Here is a 7,410-nt window from a genome sequence, read left to right as displayed (position 1 = left end):
TGTTTCTGCCCGGTTTCGAACCGGGGACCTTTCGCGTGTGAGGCGAACATGATAACCACTACACTACAGAAACTCATATGAGGCACTGCAAGAAATGGAGCACTGATTTCAGCTCTGGCAGTTCCTGTTTCAGATGTTTCGGCAATAGCTATAATGAGGACAGATTAAATTAGAATGAATTTACGGTAATGTCAGTTAACACCATTACTTTACAGGAGATAGGTAGCCCATGGTAAATGAACTACGCTATGGTCCTTGTTCACTCCACCTCTTTCACCATTTTTGGATTAATAAGGTTGCTTGGAGTTGCTTCCTGCAACATGGCATCCCCTGTTGGCTTAAAACTTCAAAATGTTTCTTCAGAAAACTATGTGTGATGTCACCGAGGGTTTGACATGTTCTCTTTAAGCAGTTGGTGGTTTGATCCCAATTGTGTCTAACTACTGTTTGAGATTTCCCTCTTCCCGTATACCCATCTTATGCTTTTCTTAAAGGGGACGTATAATGAAAAACACGTTTCCTTTGCTTTAACATATATAAAGTGGTCTCCCCTCAGCCTGCCAACTCAGAGAAGGAGGAAAGCAACCAAATTCTGCAGTGTCTGTACAGCCGCCCGGATGAGCCATCCAATGTGATGTGGCTTCTATGAGCCGTTCAGATTCTGCTCCCTTTCGTTACGCAATGAAAATGCGATTTACATAGGTTGGTCTCCGATGCGTGAAACCACGCCCACAACTACAGTAACTCCGCCGGCCGGAGCTTCCGCCATTTTTTTGTAGCGGTGTATCGCGTCATTCAGGCAGCCAATCAGCACAGTGCCTCATTATCATAACCTCCCCGCCCACTCAGAATCCTGCATAGATAATGAAGTTAGAGAATGGGATGCTAAAGACATTCCTCAGAGGCTGAATTTCTAATTTATTTAGCAATAAAAATCAAAAGCTTGTTTTTAAGACATTCAAGGCCTGTTTAAAATAGGTATTAGATGCCATAATAGGTCCCCTTTAAGCTGTTTCATGCCCTGTACCCTCGTCTCATTATTAATATTCCTTTTTGATGATAAATAATTGTTTTATTTGGGGTTGAATGCAATCTCACCTTTTGCTTATTTGCTTTCTTGTATTTATTTCACCTGTCCATTTCTAGACTCTTTAAAACGGGAAACTCAACAGTCACATCCCTACATTATATCAAATTATAGCATTCAGATATTCATTGATTGATCCTTGCAGTAATTTCCAAGAAAGGTCATTAAATATTTATACATGGCTCTCCTTGATTTTGCAGACCATCTATGTGGCTGTGCACGAAAAAAGAAAGAAAAAGCACAAAAAAGCTCAACAATTTTAAGAATTTTATTTGTAACTTTATATTTTATTACTTTGACTCCAAATCGATGTCTGCTTGGAGCTCTGTGTTGCCCACATGGGAGCAAATCTAAAGGACCAACTAGAAAAACAAGACTATTTTAGAAACCACATACAATAATGTATACGGTATTACTAAGAGAATTATGACTAGCTTATAGTGTGCCACTGTAACAGCCATTATCCTGAGGCATAACCACAAATGAGCCATGTGAAACTGTGATGCTTTCACTGTAGTGATCTTAATATTACAGTACCTGAGCTGGAGACTGGAGATGTTCCTGGAAGCAGCACATCGGAAGTGTTTTTCACATACTGAAGATATAGCTATTGCTCGCATACTGTAAACTGCATACTACGTCCATACTGGTATTTCTAAACATAAACCGTCTTAGTATGTGATTTCTAAAAACAGTGTAACTCAACGAGGTGTAGCCCTCTACATATTTCTTAGACTGCCCCCCCCAAGTGGCAGTAAACAGGTTAGAACGTGTTTGCAGAGCGCAAGTAGAGAATTTTTAGAGACATTTACGTGGCTAAATCTCCACATGTGTGTATCTCATGCTGATGGCCACATTGTGCAAGTTTTATGTTTATATAATGAAATGTTGCATTTCGGCTAGGTGACATTTCTATGCAAGTTCACCTGGAACTTTTTGCACCGTAAATCTTTACAATCCACCCTGTTCTGGTTAACTTTTATCAATGTGGACAAACCACACCACACCAAGAAAACTAGAAAGTTGAAAACACACTTCAATATCCACATGTCATTGGAATAAAGGTAGGATACACCTGCAAAGGTCACCTGCGTCTTAATAAATTGACAGCCACAGTATAAGTCACAAATCAAGAAATTAAGCAATACAGGCTTCAGATGGATGGTTGTTTACTGAAAAGCATAAAATTATTTAGTCTGGAGGAAATAAAAAAAGTATTAATACTATTAGCTAGTTTTATTGTACCACTTCCCAACCTTTTACAGCTTTACACTTGCATGATGGGGTGGGAGGTGAGGTCTAGGAGGTGTCTTACAATTTTCCCTGCTGGGTTTGCACAAATACTGTCACTTGAAGCGCTCGCTGAGATTCTGCACTTCTCGCTCCTTCTAACTCAGATTCCAGTCAGCGAATATAATGTGTTACCGGTAGGAGATCTGAAACTGTGTCCATGGAACAGTGAGCTGCAATTAAGGCGGAGAAATGGCCGGGGCAGGCACCGATTTGGAGACACGGCGTCTGTCTGAGCCTCGGGCCACTCCTGCTTCAAGGTTGATTAATGAAATGTGAAGAGCCTGAGCTTGAGAGAAAAATAATGTGATGAGTGGAGTGTGGTGTAAGATTCCAAAGATGGCACGAGCTCCGTGGTCGCTGACATTTTGCTTCTGCATTGAGCCCACGTGCCCAGAGAGAGCAGTTGTACAAAGTGAGATGACAGAAGCATACCTATAGACTTCCGTTGCCACATGGCTTGCAGCACAGGTCACCCATGTGTAATGACTAGACAGGGGCTTTTGGACTCCGGGCCTGTCCACTATCTCCCTTTTTAAACCCCGAGTGGTTCCTTCCCTGCCCTCTATCCATACCAAAAGGAATGAGGCTGTAACCGAGCCTGGGGGGACAGATGGTGCCTATTTATAGTCCTTACATAGAGGTGTGAAGTTTCTTGGGATTTCTGAGAGCGGGGGCCATGACTCCTTAAGGGGGCTGATGCTGCCTCTGTGGCCTGGATGGTCCTGTTCCCTCCCTCACACTCAACGGGATTATATGGGGGTGGGCTAAACAAAGCTGCCCTTCTTACTGGGGCACAGTACACTTCAGAGGAAGGACATGCGATACCAGGGATAAAGGACACTCTTCACCTCCTTTTTCTCCAGCTCGTCACATGTTCCCTCCTTTGACAAACTGAAAGATGAAGTGCGTCACGGCTGTACAGTCTTACAGGCACGACAGCGCTAAACGCAACACTGGTGACTCTGGTTGCAATTCTATATAGATAAAGGGTGATTCACAAATTGCGTTCCTTTTGCATTGGCTTACGCACATGAGAAAACAGACAAAAAATGTCAAGAATTTGTCAGCATATGTCAGTGACCAATCATCTGAACCTCTTTGAAAATATTACCAGTTATCAGTGCAGATACTGTACACTCAAGTGACACATATTAGTCAACAGTTAATCAACATTTTTGTATTCTAAAATCTTTTCTTTTTTATCCAAACAGTCATATGGAATATTTGTACACTCCTGCACTAGTCACACCTTCAAATGGATAGGATTTGTGATTCCAGAACACCTTTTACAACGGACAGGAGGACTGTGCATCATCTATTGAACATCTGGCATGTACAGTAGGGTCTGCTGGTTTCTTTGCTGATGAAATGTGTGACGCCTTCAAGCCTTCAAGCCTTCAAGCCTTCAACCAGGGGTCTAAAGAACTCTCCAAGTGCTCTCAGGAATATGGTAGTGAATGCTTATGACTGGCAGAGGATCTCAAAAGTGAACCCCGTGACTTAAAGTGAAGCATTTCATCGTACGTAAAAATCACCCCCAATATCTGGTGATTTCCAAGGATGTTGCCCAGGGGATTCATTGAAAGAACGGATAGTTTGATCTGCAAAATGAAATAAGAAAAAGAAAAAAGAGTCTTTGAGGGCCCACTAGGGGAGTTTTTTACGTTTATGTAATAATTGCTCGGGGGTCATGTTCTGGGTCTCTGGAAAGCGCCTAGAGACAACTTCTGTTGTAATACGAGCTATATAGATAAAACTGAATTAAAAAATGGAATTGAAGGGCTGATATGTACAATTACAAAGAGATTAGTTGTCCTGCTATAGGGATTGACTAAAGAGAAGCCACCAGTGTCCAGTGTCTAATGGCCAAATAGCACAGGCCATTAGAAGGGATCAGGGATCAACTCTTTTATTATCACATGCTTTCAACGGAAGAATCAAAGATGGAGTTTTTCAGCCACAGTAATGTTAGTTCTATTTGGTGCAAGACATGTTTTCAGCATGAGGAACATCCATCCATCCATCCATCCATCCATTTTTTATACTTGTTTTATCCTTTGCAGGGTCACGAAGGTCTCCTGGAGCCTATCCCAGCTCATTACAGGCGAGAGGCAGGGGCATGAGGAACACGATTCTTTTAAAAGTGAATCATGTCGAGTACAGATAAGCTAAGGCAGGGCAAGGCAAGGATTCTTAATAGGACTAGCTGTTAATATCCCTAAAATATATCAGCACAATAACTCCTAGCGGACATATAGGTGGGGTGGAGTTTGGACAGGATCGCGGGGCACCACCACCACCGCCTTGTCTTCATCAGGTGTTTCGGCCTCTCATCACAATACACCCTCTTCCAAGGTTGGCCCGCCACAGGCAAGTTTATTTATATAGAACAATTCAACACAAGGTATTTCAAAGTGCTTTACATCGACATTAAAAGCAGCAAGACACAATTAAACAGTAAATGACAAATAAAATGAAATAAAATTATAAAAAAAGAGGTAAAATAATAAAAAGCACAAGTTGTTAAAAAGCAAGGGCAGTAGAGTACAGCGAGTAAGTATTTAATTTAGGAGTAAGCTTCAGTAAACAGTAATGTTTTTAGGCCTGATTTAAAGGATCTACAGTTGGAGCAGATCTCAGGTCTACAGGAAGTTTGTTCCACCGGTGAGGAGCAGAATAACTGAACGCTGCCTCACCTTGCTTGGTTCTGGTTCTTGGGAACCACAACAAACCAGATCCAGATGAAGCTCAGGGGTCTGGGAGCTTCATAGGGAACTAACAGATCAAGCATGTATATCAATCTAAGACCAAAAGAAGAAGATGAACCGGATGTGGGTCTTTGAACAGGACACTGAAACTCAGCACATCAATGAACCAAACAAAAAAGAAAAGAGGTCAAAGTCCAGATCTGAATCCCAAATTGCAGCCCAGCATTGTGGCTGGGATTTGAAACTATTGGTAGAACCTTGCAGCTGAACGAACTGTGCATACAAACGCCTTCCAGAAGTTATTCCTGCTAAAGAGAAGAAAACTTACTTGTATGTTCAAGGTTGTTCTTTCTTTTTCCAAAAAAAATAATTTGTCAATTTTTTGGGGGGGTATTTGTGCTAATGTAACAGATATAGTGACATAAATAGAGTATTTTACCAGTAAAGACTCAATAATGGTAAAAATAGACGTGCTTGTTTGTGATCTTCAAAGCACTTCATCTGATCAGCTGTGCACAGAACAGGCATTTTCATGCATCCTTGAAACCGCCCATCTATTATTTCTCACATCTCGGGGGGCCAAGACTGTGTTTGGAAAGCTGCCGCAGAACAGTGAGGCAGCCTGCCTGACTATTTGCGTCCTCCCTTAAGCTCAGTCACCATCTGAAACTTCCAGTTGACGCCCCAGACAATGTGGGATCCCTCCACGGAAGACAGGCGCTGGACCTCATTAGAGCTTGCGTCAGCCAATCATTGACGGAATTTAGGAGGCAGCTTTGGACGGGCCTCCAAGCAATAAATGGCCAGTCGGGCACTGCAAGGGCTTCTCGTGTTCTCCAAATGTTCACGTAACAATTTTCCAGTCTATGGGATTCCATCAGTGGAGACAGCAGCTCTCCAAGGCTGAATTTGAAGATTTAAACAAAAAAAAAACCTTAGAAAAAATAAAAAAAAACATCTTCAACTTTAACAAAACACTCAAGGAAATCTGAGATGTCCTGAGGTATTTGCTTTGGATAGAATCTATGGAAATATTATAAATTATTTAGATTAAACCGAGCAGCAATGAAAGGTTAAGTGGTTAACTGGCTTAATTTTCAAAATACCACAGGTTCCCTCTCCCCCCACACTGTGTCTCTGCCAGAGGCCGACTGTGCTCCTGGCCTTTTGTGAATCTATCTTCTGCATCATTTCTCATCTTTGACTTTTACTTTTGCAGCCAGTGTAAAGTTCATGTGAGTGGACGTGCGCTCCAGCCAAATTCTGCAATTGCTTCTCGCTTTTATTTGTTTAATATGAGAATTAAAATTATCTAATGATGACAATCATATGACTTTAAAATGCTGTTTTATGTTTAATTTTAAGCGCAGAAGAAAAATAATAGTAAATGTTAAAATTCTATTCATCAGACCAGATTTTAAGATACTGCCTTGGATTTGAGATTTCAAATCTCCAGAATATACTGTAAACATAGGTTCTGCTCTACAAAGGCATTTAGGTAACGGTGTCATGTCAACTATAAAAAACTGTTGCAGCTTCGTCTGACAAGTTAGCAGCCAAATTATCACCAGGGGCCTCTAAAGTTGAGCCTGAACAAGTGTGCTGTCATCTTACCGTTGAGACAGCTGCTGTACAGTTGCAAGTGGAAACACCAGTAGTCTTATTGTTAGGTTAAAAGGAAGTTACATAACCGTGTTAAAGGGAGCTGCATAATTTGGAGGTAGATTTAATCAGTTTCTATAGAGCGTCTACTGGTGCCCAGCCAAACAATCACATCATGCCCTGGCAAAGGGTCATCAGGTCAACTAAATGACGTATTATCATCCCTCGAAACAAATAAGCTTATTTTAATGGAAGCAAAATGTCATAATAACCACCAAAAAGCTGAAGAAAGTAAGTGGTATTTCAAAAAAACACCTGTAGGATCATCCTACAACTAATTTGGTTAACTGGGAACAGATCAATGACATGATTGGATATAAAAAGAATATTTCAGAGAGGCAGTCTCTCAGATGTAAAGATTGACGGAGGTTCACAATAGTGTGAACAACTATGTTAACTGATTGTGAAAAACTTTCAGAATACTATTCTTCAAAACAAATTTACAAAGAATTTGAGTGTTTCATCTACAGTAAAAACAATTTTCAAAGATCCCCAGAAATTGGAGAAATCTCTGTGTATATAGGAAAGGGCCAAAAATCAACATTGCAGCATCCTACAATCTCATGATCAGGTGGTACTGCATTCTAAACAAATATAATTTTGTTAAAGAAACCACTGCATGTGCTTAGGAACACTTCTGAAAGTCACCGTATAGAATAC

At 41.0% G+C, this 7,410-nt stretch overlaps 1 non-coding gene across 1 annotated transcript; it reads right to left on the bottom strand.

Moving 5' to 3' along the window:
• On the bottom strand, positions 1 to 73 carry trnav-cac (transfer RNA valine (anticodon CAC)). Its single transcript has one exon. It is a non-coding gene; the product is annotated as a tRNA-Val (tRNA).
• Positions 74 to 7,410: the final 7,337 nt, after the last annotated feature.

This window comes from Cololabis saira, chromosome 6, assembly GCF_033807715.1.
Source record: "Cololabis saira isolate AMF1-May2022 chromosome 6, fColSai1.1, whole genome shotgun sequence".
Taxonomy (NCBI): domain Eukaryota; kingdom Metazoa; phylum Chordata; class Actinopteri; order Beloniformes; family Belonidae; genus Cololabis; species Cololabis saira.
Note: the sequence above shows the minus strand (reverse complement) of the source record. Positions and strands in the feature narration are given on the sequence as shown.